Source organism: Salvelinus sp. IW2-2015, linkage group LG37 (assembly GCF_002910315.2).
Source record: "Salvelinus sp. IW2-2015 linkage group LG37, ASM291031v2, whole genome shotgun sequence".
Classification (NCBI taxonomy): Eukaryota; Metazoa; Chordata; class Actinopteri; order Salmoniformes; family Salmonidae; genus Salvelinus; species Salvelinus sp. IW2-2015.
In genome coordinates, this window is record NC_036876.1 from 1,392,680 (window position 1) to 1,401,153 (window position 8,474).

Below are 8,474 nucleotides of genomic sequence, written 5' to 3' on the forward strand. Positions count from 1 at the left end.
CCTGCTCCTGGATGCCTTCTGAGGTACTCAGCTTTTTTTGAGTTGACTTTTTGCTTAAACCCTGGGAGACCCAATGTTCAGTAAGTGGAATTTATCCAGCTTTTCTCAGAGAGAATGGTTATTCAGAATGCACAGCTAGAAAACGTTAGCACGCAAACTTTTTTAACAACGGATGGAGCCCTGAAGTTTCTCACAGCCCATGCTTCAACACCAATTTGTGTTCTTCCCCATGTCTGTGTGAACAGTCGACGATGCCAGGTCAAAGGGCACCCTATTCCCTTGTATAGCTGCAGTACTTTCTGATCTGGGCTCTCAGCCTCTGGTCAAAAGAGTGCACCTATATAGAAAATTAGGGGCCACACAAACCGGCCTAAGCACCCGAGTGGGGCTACTACGGACAAACACTAATTGTAATCCATTACAGAAGCTCGATTAATTATGCCCCTCTCCCCGGAGGGGGACTGGAAGCCATGCTTAATTACAGACCCGATTAAAGCAGCTACCAGGCCCTGGCAATGCAGTACAGAAACCGCCTGCTGAGTTAACAGCGTTACCTCATTAAATCTGTATTAAAATGGTTACAGTTTCGTTGTGGTGCAGGTGGAGGAAAATATCCAAATGGTTGCAGTTCAGTGTGGGTGCAGCGGAGGGAAAATATCAAAATGGTAGTTCAGGTGTTGCAGTGAGAAGGACCAATGGTCGGTCATGTGGTCAGTGAAGGGAGAAGATCCAAAATGGTTGCAGTTTCAGTGTGGGTGCAGGTGGAGGGAGAAATCCAAAAATGGTTGACATGTGGGTGGGGGGGGAAGATCAAAGTTGCAGTTCAGTGTGGTGATGAGGAGAAGATCCAAAATGGTTGCAGTTTCGAGGTGGTGCAGGTGGGAGGGAGAAGATCCAAAAGGTTGCAGTTACAGTGTGTGCAGGTGGAGGGAAGAGATCCAAAATGGGTTGCAGTTTCAGTGTTGGTGCAGGTGGAGGGAGAAGATCCAAAATGGTTGCAGTTTCAGTGTGGTGCAGGTGGAGGGAAAATATCCAAAATGGTTGCAGTTTCAGTGTGGGTCAGGGAGAAGAACAGTAATGGCTGGTTGCAAAACTAGAGCGGGTTAAATTAATGTTCTGTTTCTTTGTGATCCGTTTTATTGACATTGTAAAAATTTACAAAAACAATTAAGAGGTTGTTACAGTAGGCCCACAGTATGTTTTTTGACTTTGAAATGGCTGCATCAAGTTGATTCAAGGTCATGTAGACTAAAGGAAAGCAATTGCAATTTCAAGAACTGAAGTGACTATTTGGACAAAGATGTTTTCCACAGAACATGATAACAGAGAATTAAGATAAACCAAAAGAAAGGGCCTTGGCCTCTGTATTGCTCTGTGCTTAAAGCACCATCTGCCTCAGATCTAGCTCTTTAGTGTGTGTGTGTGTGCAGAGAGAGAGAAAGAGACAGAGAGAGTGTGTAAAACACACACACACACACACACTTTGAGTTTAGATTTTGACATTCTGTAAGGTTCTGCAGTTACCAAGCAGCATGTCCCTGAGTCATTAACAAACTGTCAAAGAATCATTCCATTTTTACACTTTGTCCCAAATGGCATCCTATTCCATATGGCAAGGGTACTCTAGGGTGCCTTTTGGGACGCAAACAGTGACTACACATTGTCATCTTCTTGTCATCCTGAAATGCCAATATGTGTCAGATATGGGTTCAAATACTATTTTAAATATTTTAAATACTTTCAGTGTTTGGTCTAGCATGCCTGGAGTGCCAGCTGAACAGGATTAGCAGTTTGGGGACTATTGTATTGGTCAATTAAACCAGGCAAGCTCAATCAAGTACATATACAGTATTTGAAGTTTCCTAAATAGTATTTGGACCCAGGTCTGATATGAGTAAAGCCAATAGAAGGCGTATAGAATAATAGGGATTTTGATAACAATACAAAGCATACAAATCATTTGTCTTCCTTCACACGCAATACCCTTTTCAAAATCTCTCTAAAATGTCAAAGTAATACTCCTCAGGCTGACGTGTGTGTTTGTGTGTCTTACCCACCCACTTCTCTGCCATCTCTGGTTGCCTGGACACCAGTGTAAAAGCCTGGCACAGGTTTCCCAAACCCATTTGGTGAGCTCGCAGCAGAGGGGTAAGACACACACACACACACACACACACACACACACACACACACACACACACACACACACACACACACACACACACACACACACACACACACGACAAAGTTGATGATCAAAATTTGCCCACAAGACAGACCGCCAACACTTCCTAGTATCGACACAGCACAACCAAGGTGAGTCCATGTATTCCTATGCTGCTGACATCACCTGAGTAACTATGCTAGGGAGGTGTGTATACTGTAGCTGAAGAACATAATACTAGGTTGTATGTTGTGTAGTAACTGTAGTTAGCCCATGTGCTAATATTTTGGTCCCTTTCCCCCTCATCATTTAGCCTACTGTTCTGACTTGGTGGTGCACATGTAGCCTATAGCCTGGTCCTTTCGAAGAAATGTAATCATTGTAAACATCTTGGGTCAGTTCTTAGCCCCATCAAGATTGACATGCTAAATCGACACTGTATGTATGTGATTACTGAGATAACCCACCACCATTGAATATACTCCCTTGCCTTCTCCCGCGGTTCTCCTGCAAAGAGACCAGGACTGTATATGGTTGTTTCAGTCATTGTAAAATTTGTGGGTGCTGTTTCACGTGGATGGAGATCTCTTCCCTAAACAAAGGAGACGTTTCTTTACAACAGACGTGTTAGTCATATCACTAATCTTGCAAGTACACAAGAGTCTACTAAGAGGAGGCTTTCATCATCTCATTATCCTTCAAAAAGTGATGCATGTACTCCGTTCTATCAAATCAAGCCTTGTGAAAATGCACAGTATGATATTACTGTACATAATGGCACCTCTCCTTCAGACCAGATGCATGGGGAACTGAGAGAGAGAGAGAGAGAGAGAGAGAGAGAGAGAGCAGAGAGAGAGCGAGAGAGAGAGAGAAAGAGAGAGGGAGAGAGTAGAGAAAGAAGAAAAAATGACAAATGAGAGAAAAGCAATAAAATGTGTTTTAGAGAGACCCTCTATGAAAAAACAAACATGAACAATAACGTGAAGAATGTCACATGTTAAAGAAAGAAATGAAAAATGCACATTTTATTTTCACAAGTCAGACACAGGGTTACATTTCTCGCATGAAATAGCCTTAAATTCTTTAGAACAAGAATAAATGACGAGTTTCAGAAAGAAAGGTATTTGTTTCTGGACATTTTGGCCTTGTAACGAAACCCACAAATGCTGATGTTCCAGATACTCAACTAGATCTAAAACAGGCCATTGGTAATTGCTTCCTTTAATCAGCCAAAAACGTTTCAGCTGTGCTAACATAATTTCAAAAGGCGTTTTCTGAAGATCAATTAGCTTCCAAAATGATAAACTTGGATTAGGCTGTAATACAACGCACAATTGGAACTACAGGAGTGATGGTTGCTGAAAATGGGCCTCTGTACGCCAATGTAGATCATAAAATTAAAATATCAGCCATTCTCCAGCTACAATAGTAATTTAACAACATTATTCTATACCATTTTATGTTAATTTAATGGACATTTCTAAGTGACCCCACATTCTTGAACAGTAGAGAGTAGGCCATATCCTTGAGATAAACAACCAGTGGAGGCTGCTGACGGGGAGGACGGCTCACACATAATGTCTGGAACGGAGCAAATGGAATGCGCATCAAAAACAGGAAGCCATATGTTTGATGTATTGATAACATTGTACTGATTTTGCTGCGCCATTACATGAGCCCAATCCTCCCAATTAACGATGCCACCAACCTCCTGTGGTTGTTAGAATGTGCAAAGCCAGGTGACTGACATCATAGTGAATGGGGGTTTCAACAGGTTGTGGTTGCCGATTACTGCTATTTCAGAGTGAGGGTGCTTGTTGCCACTGAGGTGCAATACCGTACACCGATCTGTCGGTAGGTCGTATCATCACAGAGTGGGAAGAGTGTTCCTAGTACACCACACACACCCCCACGCATGCACGCACACACACACACACACACCCCACGCGCACGCGCACACGCACACACACTGCTTAGCAACGTTTAGACTAACATACGGACTGTGGGCGAGCTGCAGAGGGGGAGCAGGTACTAGGGCCATTACAGTCCCAGCAGGGTATGTTTGTGTGTGTGTGTGTTTGGTATGTTATACACTGTGTTCCTGTTAGATTTTAGAGCAGGTTATGGAGATCTAATGGTAGGAAAAGGAGAGTCTGTATGAGGGTTTAATGATCTGATGGAGCTCAGGTTCAAGCCAACATCAATATGGAAGGGACTGTTCGGAAAGGTGTGTGTGTGTGTTTGTCTCTTTCTATGTGTGTGAGCAAACAGAAGCATTTTTGAGCTTGCGTCTATGCAAATGTTTGTGTGTTTGAATATGTGTGTGAATATAGACTGAGTGCACATAACATTAAGAACATCTGCTCTTTCCATGACATAGACTGACCAGGTGAATCCAGGTGAAAGCTATGATCCCTGATTGATGTCACTTCTTAAATCCACTTCAATCAGTATAAATTTAGGGTAGGAGACAGGTTAAAGAAGGATTTTCAAGGCTTGAGATAATTTAGACATTCCATGTAGAGGGTGAATGGGCAAAACAAAAGATTTAAGTGCCTTTGAACAGGGTATGGTAGTAGGTGCCAGGCGCACCGGTTTGAGTGTGTCAAGAACTGCAACGCTGCTGGGTTTTTCACGCTCAACAGTTTCCCTTGTGTATCAAGAATGATCCACCACCAAAAGGACATCCAGCCAACTTGAAACAACTGTGGGAAGCATTGGAGTCAACATGGGCCAGGATTACTGTGGAACTCTTTCAACACTTTCTATAGTCCATGCCCCAACACATTGAGGGTGTTCTGAGGACAAAAGGGGTGCAAATGTTTTGTACACTCAGTGTATGTGTGTGCCCATGCAAAATGTGTGTGTGTGTGCATGCATGCGTGTGTGTGTGTGTATGCACTATACACACTCCCAGTGAGTCTTTGAGTATAACTCTGAGTGTAATTACTGTGATACTTGCCAAGTCAGAGAGACAATTTACATTTGCCTCATAATGATTTTCATTTTCTCATAGATTCCAAACTGCAAAGTACCTCCCCTCACACAAAAAAACACAGTTTTTCACATGTGAAATCACATGCATGTGTGGTATGTATGTATGTATGTATGTATGTATGTATGTATGTATGTATGTATGTATGTATGTATGTATGTATGTATGTATGTATGTATGTATGTATGTATGTATGTATGTATGCATGTATGTATGCAGTGGCGACCCGACATTCAGGGCAGGTGCCTTTTTTGTTGTTGCCTGTTTTGCATGTTATTTTGGCATTAATGCGTGTCACATATCAGTTTGTAAATAACGTAATAAAGTTAATTAAGCCATATACAAACATGGTCTCTTTTTTGCTTTTTTGAGTAAGGCAGCTCCAAAATGCAGGTGTTTCAGCCTAGCTCAGTGCTTTCTGTTGTGGTGGGACAGACAGCAGAAAATACGGAGCATAGGGGTTGGTTATCTAGTTGCCCCGTGATTGGCTCAGTGTTCTGTCACTCATGGGGACACTACATCACCGCAAAATCTACGGGGAGAGCTCGAACATTCAAGCCCCTTCGGTGCTGCCATAGAGTTACATTAGAAGTGCCCATCCAAGAAGGCTCAAGGTCATTGGTCACAGATAAAATGACCTGTCCCAGACCTGCTGTTTTCAACTCTCTAGAGACAGCAGGAGTGGTAGAGATACTCTCAAAATCGGCTATGAAAAGCCAACTGACATTTACTCCTGAGGTGCTGACCTGTTGCACCCTCGACAACTACTATGATTATTATTATTTGACCATGATGGTCATTTATGAACATCTTGGCCATGTTCTGTTATAATCTCCACCCGGCACAGCCAGAAGAGGACTGGCCACCCCTCATCGCCTGGTTCCGCTCTAGGTTTCCTCCTAGGTTTTGGCCTTTCTAGGGAGTTTTTCCTAGCCACCGTGCTTCTACACCTGCATTGCTTGCTGTTTGGGGTTTTAGGCTGGGTTTCTGTACAGCACTTTGATATATCAGCTGATGTAAGAAGGGCTATATAAACTAATTTGATTTGATTTTGATTTGACTTAAACATTACACAACAAGTTGGAAATCGCAAATTCAACAATGAGCTGTTTGGAAGGAATAAGTGGTTGACTGCAAGCGTCGCAAAGCCATCACTAGCCTCGTTCAAAACCACTGGGAAATTGGAACTGGGAAATCTCAGACTTCTGTGAGTTCAAGACAACTGGGAACTCGGAAAAAAACGAGATCCTGCTGGGAAAAACAACAACATTTTGAACGGTCATCCAACTCAGAATTCCAAGTCGGGAACTTGGGGCTCTTTCTAGAGCTCCGACCTGAAGATCACTGGTCATGATTCAAACTTGTTTTTGTTCAGAGTTCCCAGTTGTCTGGAAAGCACCATAAATCAAGAGAATGACAGACTTTGATGACAAAGTTTGATGATCAAATTTGCCCACAAGAAGTACCGCCACACCACTTCCTGTTCATGTGAGCACAGCACAACAAGGTGAGTCCATGTATTCTATGCTGCTGCATACCTGATGTAATATGCTAGGGAGGTGTGTATACTGTAGCTAAGAACATAATACTAGGTGTATGTTGTGTAGTAAGCTGTTAGTAGCCCATGTGCCTAATATTTGGTCCCTTTCCCCCTCATCATTTAGCCTACTGTTCTGACTTGGTGGTGCACATGTAGCCTATAGCCTGTTTTCGAGAAATGTAATCATTGTAAACATCTTTGGTCAGTTTGCCCCATCAAGATTGACATGCTAAAATCGCCACTGTATGTATGTGATTACTGAAGAGTAACCCACCACCATTGAATATACTCCCTTCCTCTCCCGCGTTCTCCTGCCAAAGAGACAGACTGTATATGGTTGTCTACTGCAGTCATTGTAAATTGTGTGTGTGCTGTTTCCACCGTGATTGGAGGATCTCACTTCCCTAAACAAAGGAGACGTTTCTTTACACAGACGTGTTAGTCATATCACTAATCTTGCAAGTACACAAGGTCTACTAAGAGGAGGCTTTCATCATCTCATTTATCCCTTCAAAAAGTGATTGCATGTACTCGGTTCTTCTAAATCAAGCCTTGTGAAATGCACAGTATGATATGTACTGTACATAATGTCACCTCCCTCAGACCAGATGCATGGTGGGAACTGAGAGAGAGAGCGAGAGAGAGAGAGAGAGAGAGAGAGAGAGAGAGAGCGAGAGAGAGAGAGAGAGAGAGAGGGAGAGAGTAGAGAAAGAAAGAAAAATGAAAATGAGAGAAAAGCAATAAAATGTGTTTTAGAGAGACCCTTAGAAAAAACAACATGAACAAATAACGTGAAGAATGTCACATGTTAAAGAAAGAAATGAAAAATGCACATTTTATTTTTTCACAAGTCAGACACAGGGTTACATTTCTCGCATGAAATAGCCTTAATTTCTTAGAACAAGAATAAACTGACGAGTTTCAGAAGAAAGGTATTTGTTTCTGGACATTTTGAGCCTGTAATCGAACCCACAAATGCTGATGTTCCAGATACTCAACTAGTCTAAAGAAGGCCATTTGTATTGCTTCTTTAATCAGCAAAAACGTTTTCAGCTGTGCTAACATAATTTCAAAAGGGTTTTCTAATGATCAATTAGCCTTTCAAAATGATAAACTTGGATTAGCTAATACAACGCACAATTGGAACACAGGAGTGATGGTTGCTGAAAATGGGCCTCTGTACGCCAATGTAGATATTACATTAAAAATCAGCAGTTTCCAGCTACAATAGTAATTTACAACATTTATTTCTGATACATTTTATGTTAATTTAATGGACATTTCTAAGTGACCCCAACATTTTGAACAGTAGGAGTGGCCATATCCCTTGAGTAAACAACCAGTGGAGGCTGCTGAGGGGAGGACGGCTCACAATAATGTCTGGAACGGAGCAAATGGAATGGCATCAAAAACATGGAAGCCATATGTTTGATGTATTTGATACCATTGTACTGATTTTGCTGCAGCCATTACCATGAGCCCATCCTCCCCAATTAAGATGCCACCAACCTCCTGTGGTTGTAGATATGTGCAAAGCAGGTGACTGACAATCATAGTGATGGGGGTTTCAACAGGTTTGGTGCCATTACTGCTATTTCCAGGTGAGGGTGCTGTTGTCCACTGAGGTGCAATACCGTACACGCTATCTGTCGGTGGTCGTCATATCCAGGGTGGGAAGGGTGTCCTAGTACACACACACACCCCTCACGCATGCACGCACACACACACACACACACACACACACACACACACACACACACACACACACACACACA